Source organism: Erythrolamprus reginae, chromosome 4, assembly GCF_031021105.1.
Source record: "Erythrolamprus reginae isolate rEryReg1 chromosome 4, rEryReg1.hap1, whole genome shotgun sequence".
Lineage (NCBI taxonomy): Eukaryota > Metazoa > Chordata > Lepidosauria > Squamata > Dipsadidae > Erythrolamprus > Erythrolamprus reginae.
This window is the reverse complement of record NC_091953.1, coordinates 11973852-11989683: the sequence shown is the minus strand read 5'-3', so window position 1 is coordinate 11989683 and position 15832 is coordinate 11973852. Positions and strand designations below refer to the sequence as shown.

The window sequence follows — 15832 nt, the reverse complement described above, 5'->3', positions numbered from 1 at the left end:
GTGGAACTCATTACCGGACTCTATAGTGTCATCCCCAAACCCCCAACACTTTACCCTTAGATTATCTACGGTTGACCTATCCAGATTCCTAAGAGGTCAGTAAGGGGCGAGTACAAATACACTAGAGTGCCTTCCGTCCCCTGTCCTATTGCTCTCCTATATCTCCTATACCTTTCTTCTATTCCTATATCTCTTCTTCTATTCTTTCATTGATATGTTCTATTACTATACCCTCTTTTCTATTATTTCTTAGATTATTTTACTATGAGTATCTCCTCTATAACCTTCATCATGTATTTTACTATGTGTATATAGATATATACCCACTAAAACCCTCATTGTGTATTGGACAAAATAAATAAATAAAGTAAATAAAATAAATTATTGCTGTGAGCCGCCCCGAGTCTACGAAGAGGGGCGGCATACAAATCTAATTAAAATAATAATAATAATAATAATAATAATAATAATAATAATAATAATAATAATAATTTTGCCTAGGTTCACCTGTTGCTTCCTGTCAGTTAGAAAGATTGTGATCCACTTACAAGTGTGTTCAGGTACTGCTAGCCGATTTAATTTAGTTAAAAGAACGTCCATGATGGTGTTGAATGCTGAACTACAGTCTACTGTAGGTCTTGGGTGATTCAAGATGTTGTAGGATGTAATAGGTTAGGTTGGGCTGCTCCCACCCCACACGCCAAACGAGGCGAAAGCGCACGAGGAATTCTCCTTTTGGAGGTTTGGGAGAGACCCGTTGCAGTCGTTTTGGGTTGTGGTGACCCGGGTCGAACGCGTCGTCGGAACTCAACCGAGCCCCCGCGCGTCCCTCAGGCTCGTCTCGCAGCGCCTTTAAACGAAAGAGAGAAAAGGAAGGGAAAAAAAGAGGAGGCGGTGGGGGGGGGGAATGCCGCGCCTCAGGTGGAACCACACCACAGGCAAGCCAGCCGCCAGGACCGGCCCTCTCCAGCCAAGGCGCCCGTCCTCGCCGGGGTATTATAGGCGGCTCAAGGCGGCCCTCGCTCGGCAGAGGGCGTCCCGCCTGCGGCTTAAAGAGCGGGAGCCGGGAGGCGTCTCCCGCGTTTCGCAGCCGGGCTGGGGAGGAGCCGCGGTCGCCAAGCCGCTCGTTTGTGCCACGTCCCTCCCGGGCGAAGGGGAGCCTGTGGCGGGCAGCGGCCGGGAGCGCCAGCACGTGCGCGCGCGCCGGTGAGTTTCCTGAGGGGGCGGCCGAGTTGTGTTTGTTTCTGTGGGGAGTCTCGCTGGGGGTGGGCGCGCCTGGTTGAGGGGGACCCTTCCCGGCTCGGAATTGCGCCTGGAACGGCCGGGGCTGGAGAGAAAGGAGAAGGCGGGGCTGAGAAGTTTGGGCTGTGGGGGGCAAGGCGCGCCTTTACGCGCGGGAGAACCGCGGCCGGGAAGCTCCCTCTCCTTCGAACCGCGGCTCCCCCCCCCCCTTCCCAAACGCCGCGTTCCCTCAGGAAAGCAGCGCGCGCCCCTTTGGAGGAGGATAGGGCGAGCGGGGGCGGAAGGGGAGCCCGGCGTCGGACGAGGCCTCCGGAGCGGTTGCAAGCGAGCGGGGGGAAAGGAGCCTGAGCGGAACTTTCCGGAGCGGTTTGCGCTTGGAGACTGACGCGCCTTACCCAAAAAAGGGCGGCCGAGTGCGAATTCCCAGAAAGGACAGAAGGTCCCACGTCACTCCTGGAAAAGAGAGAGTCGAAGACGGGACGGAGCGGCGGCTTGCAGGAGTTTGGGCCCGCTTGAAACTTCCCGTGCTCGCGGCCGGCGTTTGCTCGACTGCCACCCGTTTCCCTTTTGCGCGCTCCCGGCGCTTTCTCCTCTTACTCGCCTCCTCCTTAAAAGAGTTGGGATTTCAGCGCCGGGAATTCTTCCCCCCTTCCCCGAATTGAGGGGTGGGTGAGAGAAGATGCGGGTCACGCTTTCCGTGTGTGTATGTGTGTGAATCCGTGTTCGGCTTTCCCGTGACGCACGGAGTTACAAATCAGGGCGCGATGTCCGGCCCGAAAGCGCAGAACAGGATGGGGGGAAACGTGGCTGGAGTTTTATTTATTTATTTGTTTTGTCAAGGACATATTGGAGGTATGAAAAGATATAATAATATTCATATACAGTACATGATACTAGTAAAAAAAATAAAATATTAGTTTTTAGTAAAAAAAATTAAAAAAATATTAGGACAGGGGATGGAAGGCACGCTGGTGCACTTATGCACACTCCTTACTGACCTCTTGGGAATCTGGAGAGGTTAACAGTGGATAGACTGAAGGTAAAATTTTTGGGGTTAGGAGTTGATACTACAGGTGGCTGCTTAGCCTGTAGTAGAAGAGGTGTGTGTGTCTTCTACTACATGTCTGCATCATAGATACACACAGTAATGGGCTGCTGCCCCCAAGGGGGAGGGACACAGTGGGGGTGGTAAATTTATGCACTATTTATTATTATTATTATTATTATTATTATTATTATTATTATTATTATTTATTGGATTTGTATGCCGCCCCACTCCGCAGACTTTATTGAATACTTAATAGGTTTTTTATTGTCCTTCCTTCTCTAGTACTTTAGTATGATCCTTAATTACTTTTAAAATAGGAAACAGTTAAATAGTATGATTTTACCCAGAGCCGCTTTAATTATTTTAATCATTATCTAGAACTGAACTTTTATAGCAATTCAAGAAAATAGAACTACTTGCCTAATCTGTTATCATAAGGAACATTGTGGGTTCAGTACAAAACCTTAAAATGTTGCCGTGCTCCTCAACAAATAATGCTGTCCATCATTTGTCCTTTTTGTGGCTGTTCAAATAATGTGACTTAATCAACTGACAGAGTCCAACCACCTATTTGAAACCTTATCTTGGTCGATAAGCCCCTCCCACCCAGTCACATGACCTTTAAGTCACCCCCCCAGTTACATGATTGTCAAGCCCTTCCATTTGGTCACATGGCTGGCAAGCCACTCCTATCCGGTCACATGACCATCAAGCCATACCCATATAAGACACACAGGTGGCAGTAAAAATTTTGGCAGCCCGTCACTGGTTACATGCCTGCATAATAGTTACACACCTGAATAATAGTTACTACACCATTGTACTACACATAGAAAAGAGGGGGGGGGGAGCAACTTATTTTCCAAAGCACCAGAGGGCAGGACAAGAAATAATGGATGGAAACTAATCAAGGAGAAGCAGCAACCTGGAAAATTAAAGAAATATTTCCTAACCGTGAGGACAATTAATTCAGGGGAACCTGAGGACACAGAAAAACGTACAAGCGCTTCAATGACCCTCCAAAAAGATGCAAATGGACAGCTGTCTGCAAGGAGTATAAGTCCTTCCGTTCTCCGCTAATCAGTCAGTACTGAAGAAGCATCTTGGATGAGAAGCGAAATGTCGTGAAAGAAAAAAGCTCTGGCTGCCTCCTGAAAAAGCACCTTTTGGGACAGCAATTGTGGCTCATGGTGGGCGCTTTTCTGTTATCTTCGACCAATTCACACATGCTGAATGGATTATTTATTTATTTAGTTAGTTAGTTAGTTAGTTAGATAGTTATTGGATTTGTATGCCGCCCCTCTCCGTAGACTCGGGGCGGCTAACAACAGTAATAAAAACAGCATATAACAATCCAATATTAAAACAGTTAAAAACCCTTATTATAAAACCAAACATACAGACAGACATATTTATTTTATTTATTTATTTTGTCCAATACACAATGAGGGTTTTAGTGGGTATATATCTACCGTGTTTTCCCGATAGTAAGACACCCCCGATTGTAAGACGTATCGGGGGTTTCAGGGGGGTCGGCTAATATAAGCCGTACCCTGAAAGTAAGACATATGTCTTACTTTCGGGGAAACACGGGGGTACTGCCAGGGGGGGAGCCCGACGACGTCGCTTCCAAGCTCCCCGCGCGCCCCTCGCCCTCGCCGCGGCGCCACCGCCTCTTCCCCTGCCGAGGCTCGGCTGCAAGCGGCCAGCGAGGCCGACCGGCTCCGAGGCGAGCGGCCGGAGCTGTGCCCTCCTTCGCCCGCCTCCTTTCCGTCAGCTCCCCGCGTGCCCTTCGCCGCGGCGCGGCGCCACCGCCTCTTCCCCTGCCGAGGCTTGGCTGCAAGCGGCCAGCGAGGCCGACCGGCTCCGAGGCGAGTGGCCGGAGCTGCGCCCTCCTTCGCCCGCCTCCTTTCCGGCAGCTCCCCGCGCGCCCCTCACCTTCGCCTTGCCGTGGCGCCACCGCCTCTTCCCCTGCCGAGGCTCAGCTGCAAGCGGCTAGCGAGGCCGACCGGCTCCGAGGCGAGCGGCCGGAGCTGCGCCCTTCTTCGCCCGCCTCCTTTCCGGCAGCTCCCCGCGCGCCCCTCGCCTTCGCCTCGCCGCGGCGCCACTGCCTCTTCCCCGGCTTGGCAAAGCGAAGGACGGCGCTGGTCCGAAGCGAGCCGAGCGGGCGGCGGCTTGCAGCGAAGGCGCTCGTCCCAGCAACCGAGTCCTGCTGAGGCTCGGCTGCAAGCGGCCAGCGAGACCAACCGGCTCCGAGGCGAGCGGCCGGAGCTGCGCCCTCCTTCGCCCGCCTCCTTTCCGGCAGGCAGGTGGGGCTGCCCAACTGCGCAGAGCGGCTCCTCCCCTCCAGACACACGCTTCCCCGACACGCGTCTGCGGCTCTACGCGTGCCCTTCTGGACTCTGGGGAGATGCCTTCGGCAACGCGACCCTTTCAATTTTTTTCCAATGTAAGACATACCCCGAAAGTAAGACGTAGTGGGGCTTTTGGGGGTAAAAAGAAAGTAAGACACTGTCTTACTTTCGGGGAAACACGGTATATACACATAGTAAAATACATGATGAAGGTTATAGAGGAGATACTTATAGTAAAATATATCTAAGAAATAATAGAAAAGAAGATATAGGAATAGAATACAGTATATCAATGAAAGAATAGAAGAAGAGATATAGGAATAGAAGAAAGGTATAGGAGATATAGGAGAGCAATAGGACAGGGGACGGAAGGCACTCTAGTGCAGTGATTTTCAACCTGTTTTGAGCCGCGGCACATTTTTTACATTTACGAAACTCTGGGGCACATTGAGTGGGGGGGGGGGGGGGTAAAAAAAGTTTGGACAAAAAAATTCTCTCTCTCTCTCTTCCTCCCTTTCACTCTATTTCTCTTTCCCTCCCTCTTTATCTCCCTTTCTCTTTCTTTCCACCCCTTTCTTTCTCTTACTTCCTTCCTCTCTTTTTTGCTGTCTTTCCCTCTCTCTCCTTCCCTCCCTCTCTTTCTCTCTCTCTTGCTTTCTTTCTCTCTCTTGCTCTCTCTCTTTCTCTCTTGCTTTCTTACTCTCTCTCTTTTTCCCTCTCTTCCTTTCTTTCTCTGAGCTTCATGGCACACCTGACCATGTCTCGCGGCACACTGGTTGAAAAACACTGCTCTAGTGCACTTGTACTCGCCCCTTACTGACCTCTTAGGAATCTGGATTGGTCAACCGTAGATAATCTAAGGGTAAAGTGTTGGGGGTTTGGGGGTTGTGGTTGAAGCTGAAGTACTCGCCGACAGGCAGGACGTTGCAGCATATGATCTTGCGGGCAATACTTAGATCTTGTTTAAGGCGTCTTAGTTCTAAACTTTCTAGGCCCAGGATTGAAAGTCTAGTCTCATAGGGTATTCTATTTCGAGTGGAGGAGTGAAGGGCTCTTCTGGTGAAGTATCTTTGGACATTTTCAAGGGTGTTAATACCATGCATAAAATTGTAAAGACCTAGGGGGAAAGAGTATTTCATTCCCCCATGCCTGGTGGCAGAGGTGGGTTTTAAGAAGCTTACGAGAGGCAAGGAGGTTGGGGGCAATTCTAATCTCTGGGGGGAGTTGGTTCCAGAGGGCCAGGGTTGCCACAGAGAAGGCTCTTCCCCTGGGTCCCGTCAAGCGACATTCTTTAGTTGACGGGACCCGGAGAAGATCCACTCTGTGGGACCTAACTGGTCGCTGGGATTCGTGCAGCAGAAGGTGGTCCCTGAGATAATCTGGTCCGGTGCCATGAAGGGCTTTATAGGTCACAACCAACACTTTGGATTAGGGACTGTGGAAGTTGTAGACCAGGGCCTTTATAGGGCACCACCAAATTTGGGAACGCTGGTGGAACTTTACAGCGTACAGCCATTCATTCAGAGTTGTGTGATCAAATTACATCAGAGTTCTTCAAACTTGGAAACTTTTAAGACTTGTGGACTTCAGCTTCCAGAATTCTCAGGAAAAAAACGTTTCAGGAGAATTCTAGGAACTCAAGTCCACAAGTCTTAAAGTTGCCACGTTTGTGGCTTATATGGACATGCTGCGTGGATATAAGATTGATTTCCAGAAATGGAGGATCAGGGATGTTGTATGACTGGGGGAGCAAACGTCTGCAAATCTTGAGGACCAACAACTTTCCTTGCAGAGAAACAAGATTCTAGCCTAAGGAATACGAGTAAGGGATATCGCATATACTTAAATGCAGAGGAAAATCGAGTTTATGGGAAATATCGAGGTAGCAGGAATGGTCCTTGCATTTGCATTTTCCTGGTAATGGCAATACAGATTGCACTTTTATGGCCTGAATGCAGTGACATTAGTTGGAAATTCTGCTTTTATGCCGACAATAAGAATGTAATTGAGTTTTCATCCTGCCTTCTTTCTAAGCATTTGAACCACAAGTCAGAAAGTCGTCTGCTTATTTCCTTTGCATCAATCCTGGGAGGTCGGCTAGGCTCAGCAAGGATAGTCTAGGCCAGTGGTGGTGAACCTTTTTTTCCTTGGGTGTCAAAAGAGGGTGCACGTGCACTATTGTGCATGCACAAGTGCCCACACCCATAATTCAATGCCTGGGGAGGCCAAAAACAGCTTCCCTCGCCCCCTGGAGGCCCTCTGGAGGCCAAAAATGGACTGTTTCCCAACTTCTGTTGGGCCTAGTAGGCTTGTGTTTTGTCCTCCTCAGGCTCCAAAGGCTTCTCTGGAGCTGGGGGAGGGTAGAAACGCCCTCCCCACATCCCCCCGAAGGCTCTCTGGAAGCCAAAAACACCCTCCCAGAGCCTCTGTGCAATCCAAAAATCAGATGGTTGGCACACACATGCAGGTTGGAGCTGAGCTAGGGCAAAGGCTGAAATAGAAACATAGAAGACTGACGGCAGAAAAAGACCTCATGGTCCATCTAGTCTGCCCTTATAATATTTCCTGTATTTTATCTTACAATGGATATATGTTTATCCCAGGCATGTTTAAATTCAGTTACTGTGGATTTACCAACCACGTCTTCTGGAAGTTTGTTCCAAGGATCTACTACTCTTTCAGTGAAATAATATTTTCTCACGTTGCTTTTGATCTTTCCCCCAACTAACTTCAGATTGTGTCCCGTTGTTCTTGTGTTCACTTTCCTATTAAAAACACTTCCCTCTTGAACCTTATTTAACCCTTTAACATATTTAAATGTTTCAATCATGTCCCCCCTTTTCCTTCTGTCCTCCAGACTATACAGATTGAGTTCATGAAGTCTTTCCTGATACGTTTTATGCTTAAGACCTTCCATCATTCTTGTAGCCCATCTTTGGACCCATTCAATTTTGTCAATATCTTTTTGTAGGTGAGGTCTCCAGAACTGAACATAGTATTCCAAATGTGGTCTCACCAGCGCTCTAAATAAGGGGATCACAATCTCCCTCTTCCTGATGTCAGCAAATATGGCTCCGTATGCCACCTGTGGCACCCATGCCATAGGTTCGCCATCACTGGTCTAGGCTAAGGATCTCAAACTTGGGCCACTTTAAGACTTGTGGACTTCAACTCCCAGAATTCCTCAGCCAGCAAAGCGCAACACCTCACCTCAGCAAAGCTGACTGAGGAATTCTGGGAGTTGAAGTCCACAAGTCTTAAAGTGGCCTGGATTTGAGACCTCTGGTCTAGGCCGTGATGGTGAACCAACGGTATGCATTGTACGCTTAGCCATCTCTGTGGGCGTGCAAGCTATTACCCTAGGTCACCACTGCACATGGATGCATGCCAGCCAGCTGATTTTTGGCTGGCCCCACCCATGCCACCCCTCCCCTCCCAGGAGTCTCCACAAAGCCTGTTTTGGATGCCAGGTAAGTACACAGCTTGAATGGAGGCTCTGGGGGGCGAAAAGCAATCCTCCCGGAAGTACAAAAATTGACCGTTTCTGGCCTCCAGAGGCTTCAGGGAGGCTTGCTAGGTCCAAAATGGGGCACAGGGGTTTCATTCGTGCATGCGTGGGAAATGGAGGGCATTGCATTAGAGGTATGGGCAAATGTGTGTGTGTGTGCCCCTGGGCACCTAAGGAAAAAAATCTGGCCCTTGGGCCTGCCCTGGAAAAAGTGAAGGATCGGCACGCAGTGCCCCTACCAGTGAAAATGGAGATTGGGAGGGCTGTATCCTGTCCTCCCAGGCTCTGTTTTTGGCTGCAATAGTCTCCCTAAGCTCTGTTTTCGCTGGCAGAGGGCTGCAGAAGACCATCAGAGTCCTCTACAAGACTCTGAAGACCTACCTATGTCGCCAGGCATGAGGTAATTGATGCATTCCCTTGTTGACTAGTAAGATTTATGATTGGGTAATATTGACTGTTTTTAATAATAGTGGATTTTAGCTTCATTTTTTAATTATTGGATTTGTACTAAATTGTTTACTGTTGTTGTGAGCCACCCCGAGTCTTTGGAGAGGGGCGGCATACAAATCTAATAAATTATTATTAATTATTATTATTATTATCGCGGCCAAAACGTCAATGAGTGACATTGAGTTGGCCATGCCCCCCAGACCGTCTGAGGCCAAACAGAATCCTGATGGGTTTGGCTTCATTGAAATCAAGTTTGACACGCCTGTGCTAAATGTTCAGTTATTTAACTATATTTTATTCATTTAACTTAGTATGGCTAAGTTCAGTGTATGAATGGCATTTAGATTCATATAGACTTTACAGCCCATCATTCCAGGCAATTTACAAAGTTAGTTATTGTTGGTTATGACCTATAAAGCCCTTCATGGCACCGGACAAGAATATCTCCGGGACCACCTTCTGCCGCACGAATCCCAGCGACCAGTTAGGTCTCACAGAGTTGGCCTTCTCCGGGTCCCGTCAACTAAACAATGTCGTTTGGTGGGACCCAGGGGAAGAGCCTTCTCTGTGGCGGCCCCGACCCTTTGGAACCAACTCCCCCCAGATATCAGAGTTGCCCCCACCCTCCCTGCCTTTCGTAAGCTCCTTAAAACCCACCTCTGTCGTCAGGCATGGGGGAATTGAGACTTTCCCTTCCCCCTAGGCTTATAAAATTTATGCATGGTATGTCAGTATGTATGATTGGTTTCTTAAATTGGGGTTTTTAAAATTAACTTAAATATTAGATTTGTTTACATTGTATTATTGCTGTTGTTAGCCGCCCCGAGTCTATGGAGAGGGGCGGCATACAAATCTGATTAATAAATAATAAATAAAGCCAGCCTATTGTCCCCAACAATCTGGGTCCTCATTTTACCCACCTTAGAAAGGATGGAAGGATGAGTCAACCTTGAGCCAGTGAGGATCGAACTCCTGGCAATGGGCAGAGTTAGCCTGCAATACTGGATTCTAACGCTGCCTTATCTAAGCTTTTGCAAGATTGCTGTATTCACAATCCAGATTCTGAAATAAAGGCCCCTTATTTAAGAGTGACGGGAGCAGAGGAGATTTTTTCATTGCCCTCCTCTGCAAATAGAAGTTTGGCTCCCTGTCCTGTTTTTATTGGCTGCTGAGCCGCCCAAATAGCATATTAAGTGATCTTGAATTTAATGAAATGCTGTTTTCACACTTCCATTTTTAATTTCCATAATTCAGCTTGCACCCTGTTGAGCTTATTATTGAACCTCTAAGTAAGTGCTATAGTCGCACTCCTGACCCCCATGCTACAATATATGTAAAGTAAAACCCATATTTTATTTATGCATATATAAAAACGTAGGCAGGGACTCTTAGAAATTATCTGTATCTTAGAAGCTGACATGGCTAGAATATTTGTATCCACAGCTGTAGGTGGACAAGCCTTATTATATATTGCAACTTGGAGTTTGTTTTTTTAATTTTGTTTTTTCAATAAACCTCTGTGGATTATCTTTGTCTCTTTTTGGGGGAAAGTGATCACATTTCCAAACAAATATATGGGTTATAATTGCTTGACTGTTGTGTTAGCTAAGAGTGTTTCTAAGATTTATACAAGACTTATTAATTTGTTACATTTGTTTTTCTCTTTTAATTCCTGCTCTTTCTCCAAAGCAATCCATCACAGTTGACAAAATAATTCTCCCTATCAAATGTTTCTTCTAGTTTTTTTTAAAAATATATCAACAACAGCCCTGTAGATTGAGCTAAGAGGGACCAAGTGACTGGGTGAAAATGAATTTTAGTGCTTATGTTTAGCTTGACCACATGTCTCCAGCAGTAGTGGGTTGCTATCGGAACTGTAAGGGATACCACACCAGTAGCAAAAATTGAGCTTTCTGAGACAACCCAAGAAAGGGATCTTGGGATTTTGGTGGACAGCTCAATGAAGATGTCAACCCAGTGCGCAGCAGCAGTAAAAAAAGCAAATTCCATGCTTGGCATGATTAGGAAGGGAATCAAAAATAAGTCAGCAGGAAGAGGGAGATTGTGATCCCCTTATATAGAGCGCTGGTGAGACCACATTTGGAATCCTGTGTTCAGTTCTGGAGACCTCACCTACAAAAAGATATTGACAAAATTGAACGGGTCCAAAGACGGGCTACAAAAATGGTGGAAGGTCTTAAGCATAAAACTTATCAGGAAAGACTTAATGAACCCAATCTGTATAGTCTGGAAGACAGAAGGAAAAGGGGGGACATGATCGAAACATTTAAATATGTTAAAGGGTTAAATAAGGTTCAAGGGGGAAGTGTTTTTAATAGGAAAGTGAACACAAGAACAAGGGGACACAATCTGAAGTTAGTTGGGGGAAAGATCAAAAGCAACATGAGAAAATATTATTTTACTGAAAGAGTAGTAGATCCTTGGAACAAATTTCCAGCAGACGTGGTTGGTAAATCCACAGTAACTGAATTTAAACATGCCTGGGATAAACATATATCCATAGTAAGATAAAATACAGGAAATAGTATAAGGGCAGACTAGATGGCCCATGAGATCTTTTTCTGGCGTCAGACTTCTATGTTTCTATGTCAGTAAGTGTTGTATTGCCTTTGTACAAATCGATGGTGAGATCACACTTGGAGTACTGTGTACAGTTCTGGTCACCGCACCTCAAGAAGGATATAATGGAACTGGAAAAGGTGCAAAAAAGGGCAACAAGCATTATCAAGAAAATGGAGCCACCTCCCTTATGAAACCAGGTTGCAACGCCTTGGTCTCTTCAGCCTTGAAAGACGGCGTTTAAGGGGTGACTTGATTGAAGTGTATAAAATCATGCATGGGATAGAAAAGGTGGATAGAGAAAAAGTCTCTTTCTCTTTCACACAACACTAGGACAAGGGGGCACTCCCTAAAGCTCATAGGTAAGAAAGTGAGGACAAATAAAGGGAAATATTTCTTCACCCAGAGGGTCGTTGATTTATGGAATTCACTTCCAGAAGAAGTCGTGACAGCTGTCAGCCTTGATAGCTTCAAGGCAGGATTAGACAGATTCATGGATGCCAAGTGTATCCGTGCTTATTGAAACGGATGTCCAAGTGCCGCTTCTATGTTGGTTGAGGCAGGCAGGATTCCCTTGGGTACCATTTGTTAGGGGTCAAGGGAAAAGGGAGGCTCTTGCCTTCTCTTTCTGCTCAAGATCCCCAAGGACAATTGGTGGGCCGCTGTGTGACACAGAACGCTGGACTCAATGGGCTTTGGCCTGATTCAGCAGGGCTCTTCTTATGAGCTGCAGGTGCAGCTTTGGGTGTCCTGCGCGTGGGCGTCGTAGCAAGATTTTGCTTCTGTGCATGCTCAGAAGCAAAATATCGCAAGAGGATGCACAAGTGAGATTTCGGTGATTTTTTTTGCTTCCGGGCATGCGCAGAAGCAAACAAAATGCCAAAATCTCTCTTACATGCGCGTCCCCTCATGAGATTTTGCTTCCTGCACATGCGCAGAAGCAAAATCACACTGGGATGCACATGCACATAGGGAGCACACCCGAAGCTGTGCGCACACCTGTGGCGGTAGGAGGAATCTGACCCTGGTTTCCAGATTCTACAAATAATCCTCGACTTATGACAGTTCATTTAGTGACTGCTCAAAGTTGCAACGAAGCTGAAAAATGTGACTTACGACCGTTTTTCATAGTTACAACCTTTGCCGCATCCCCAGGATCATGTGATCAAAATTCAGAGGCTTGGCAAATGGTTCATATTTATGACCTTTGCCATATTCCAGGGTCATGTAACCCCCTTTTTTGACCTTCTCACAAGCAATGTGGACTAGAAAACCTCCAAGGTCCCATTCAAACCCTGTTATTCTAAAGTCAATTGGGGGAAACCAGATTCACTTAACAACCAGGTTACTGACTTGTCAACTGCAATGATTCACTTAACAACTCTGGCAAGAAAAGTTGTAAAGTGGGGCAAGAGGCATTTAACAAATGTTTCATTTAACAGCAGAAATTCACAATGTCCAATTCTCAGTCCATCAATCCAATGACTCCAAACTCCAGCTTTGTCCAGCTGCAGGTATCTTCTCTGTTCCCATGAGAAAGAAGGCCACCTACCGTGTTTCCCCGATAGTAAGACACCCCCGATTGTAAGACATATGAGGGGTTTCAGGGGGGTCGGCTAATATAAGCCATACCCCGAAAGTAAGACATATGTCTTACTTTCGGGGAAACACGGTACTAAAAGCGAGGGAGGCGTCCGCTACTCCCGCCGCCGCCTTTGCTCTCCCCGCCGCGCCTGGGGCTGCCTGCCTGCTGCCGTAGCCGGGCTGGGCGCGGGGCATCCTCGGTGTTGGGCAGCAGCGGGAGGAGCCGCAGCCTCCGGAGCCGGCCAGCCGGGCGCCCCCAGGACGCGCATTGCAGACCGGCCCCGCCGCGGCGCAGGAGGGATGGAGGCCGGGCCCGACGGGCAGCCGCGCCTGCCGAGCAACGCCGCCTAACGCCGCCCGCCCGGAGGAGAAGAGGCCTCGCCCGGGCCGAAGTTGCCTTTGGTCTCCCCGCTGCGCCTGGGGCTGCCTGCCTGCCTGCTGCCGTAGCCGGGCTGGGCGCGGGGCATCCTCGGCGTTGGGCAGCAGGCAGGCAGGCAGCCCCAGGCGCGGCGGGGAGAGCAAAGGCGGCTTCGGCCCAGGCGAGGCCTCTTCTCCTCCGGGCAGCCGCGCCTGCCGCGCAACGCCGCCTAACGCCGCCCAGAGGAGAAGAGGCCTCGCCCGGGCCGAAGCCGCCTTTGCTCTCCCCGCCGCGCCTGGGGCTGCCTGCCTGCCTGCTGCCCAACGCCGAGGATGCCCCGCGCCCAGCCCGGCTACGGCAGCAGGCAGGCAGGCAGCCCCAGGCGTGGCGGGGAGAGCAAAGGCGGCTTCGGCCCGGGCGAGGCCTCTTCTCCTCCGGGCAGCCGCGCCTGCCGCGCAACGCCGCCTAACGCCGCCCGCCCGAAGGAGAAGAGGCCTCACCCGGGCCGAAGCCGCCTTTGCTCTCCCCGCCGCACCTGGGGCTGCCTGCCTGCCTGCTGCCGTAGCCGGGCTGGGTGCAGGGCATCCTCGGCGTTGGGCAGCAGCGGGAGGAGCCGCAGCCTCCGGAGCCGGCCAGCCGGGCGCCCCCAGGACGCGCATCGTGGACCGGCCCCGCCGCGGCGCAGGAGGGATGGAGACCGGGCCCGACGGGCAGCCGCGCCTGCCACGCAACGCCGCCTAACGCCGCCCGCCCGGAGGAGAAGAGGCCTCGCCCGGGCCGAAGCCCAAAGACGAGCCGGCCCCGGTGCCCGGGACAATATAACACATACCCCCAAAGTAAGACACAGCGGGGCTTTTGGGGGTAAAAAGATAGTAAGACACTGCCTTACTACTGTATCGGGGAAACACGGTAGGCATAACATTCCCCCTTTATCCCTATAACTGCCCTTTCGACAAGCTAGAATAGCAAGCCTGAAGTTCCTTTATTTGCCAAACTAAAAACTAAAGAAATAAACAAAGGCTAAAATAAAATATGGCTACACATATGTAATTTTCAGGGCCAACATCCACTTCCTAAAAGCTTGTGTTTTTGCATTACATCTTTCAATTAATTACAGATGGCCCGCAATTTATAATTTTTAAATTTTACAACAATTAGAATAGAATGAAATGGAATGGAATAGAAAGGAATAGGGATAGGAATGGAATGGAATAGAATACAATGTTCCCTCGATTTTCGCGTGGGATGTGTTCCGAGACCGCCCACGAAAGTCAATTTTCCGCGAAGTAGAGATGCGGAAGTAAATACACTATTTTTGGCTATGAACAGTATCACAAGCCTTCCCTTAACACTTTAAACCCCTAAACTGCAATTTCCCATTCCCTTAGCAACCATTTAGAGTATTACTCACCATGTTTATTTATTAAAATTTATTAAAAATATATTTATTAAAGGCGGATGAAAGTTTGGCGATGACATATGACATCATCGGGCAGGAAAAACCGTGGTATAGGGGAAAAAACCGCAAAGTATTTTTTAATTAATATTTTTGAAAAACCGTTGTATAGACTTTCCGCGAAGTTCGAACCCGCGAAAATCGAGGGAACGCTGTAGATTGTTCCTTAGGTCTGAATTAATCATGTTCGGCTACTATCTAAGATTGAGTTTATACATTTCTTATGTGACCGAATTTCAGTAGGAAGAAATGCCCCTTTCTAATTCTTCTTAATTGCCTTCATTGGAGTATCTTCAAATTGTTCCATCCAGTTCATATTAATGAGTGGGTTGCCATAGGTTTCTGATGTTCAATTAGGATATGGTACAAGTTGAAAAAGCTTTGAGCTAAAGTGATTCCTGCTTTTTCATCCACGGTGACAGAGCCGTTAATTAGAACGTGTCCTTTTTTAAAAATTCCTTTTTAAACCCTCTTATAACACGGCTGCATTATCTGACCATTGTTTTAAGTACTTAATGCAGATTAAACCTGGAATGCATTCAGAGACACAATATTATTTTAAGCTTTTGAGAAATAAAATCCTTTGAATGTTGGGGTGGGCTGAAACCGGAAATATATTTCCAAGAGAAGAATGTTGACGTAAAAATCAAAATGTATCTATAATATTTGGTCAGATAATCTATTTTGAAAGAGAATGAAAAAATGTGGGGTGAATTGTGTGTCCTGAGTAGACAATTACTTTTAAAAACAATTTTGTTACTCTTTTTGTGTATCTTTTATCACTGCAACAGAACAATTCAAAATATAGGAGTCTAAGGATTTTAAAAGTGAGACTACTGTAATCAAAATTACAGGCAAAAAAATAATTGGCTTTATCCATTTGGTAACCCAAGATAGTGCATTTAAAGTTTGGGGAGATGATGAAGACTAAAACAAGCAGGATATTGTCCCATATGGGCATATTTTTATAAGACTTAACTTTCCAATGTCGTCCCAAAGGTGCTTTCTCCTTGAAAATATTTTGCTTCTCATCCAAGAAACTTTTTACATTCTAATGAACATTTTCCAAAGGGGGAAAAAAGCAAGAAAAACCAGCTGCCTTTTGGAAAAGTACCTTTGGGACAACCAGGGGTGTGTTCTGACTTACCTTGCTGCTGGTTTGCTTCCTTATGCGCCACGTGGGTGCATGTGTGCTGCACACTGTGCTAAAAATGCAGTTTATGCACAGAAGCAAAACGGCGTATGCGCAGAA

The 15832-nt window shown here is 47.7% G+C and overlaps 1 long non-coding RNA gene across 1 annotated transcript in view; it reads left to right on the top strand.

The window, feature by feature from the left end:
• The first annotated feature begins 892 nt into the window (after positions 1-892).
• Positions 893-15832, top strand: part of LOC139167216 (uncharacterized) — an 86017-nt gene continuing 71077 nt past the window's right edge. Inside the window, exon 1 of the long non-coding RNA XR_011559086.1 lies at positions 893-1206. This is a non-coding gene — a long non-coding RNA (uncharacterized lncRNA). The remainder of the gene's footprint in view (positions 1207-15832) is intronic.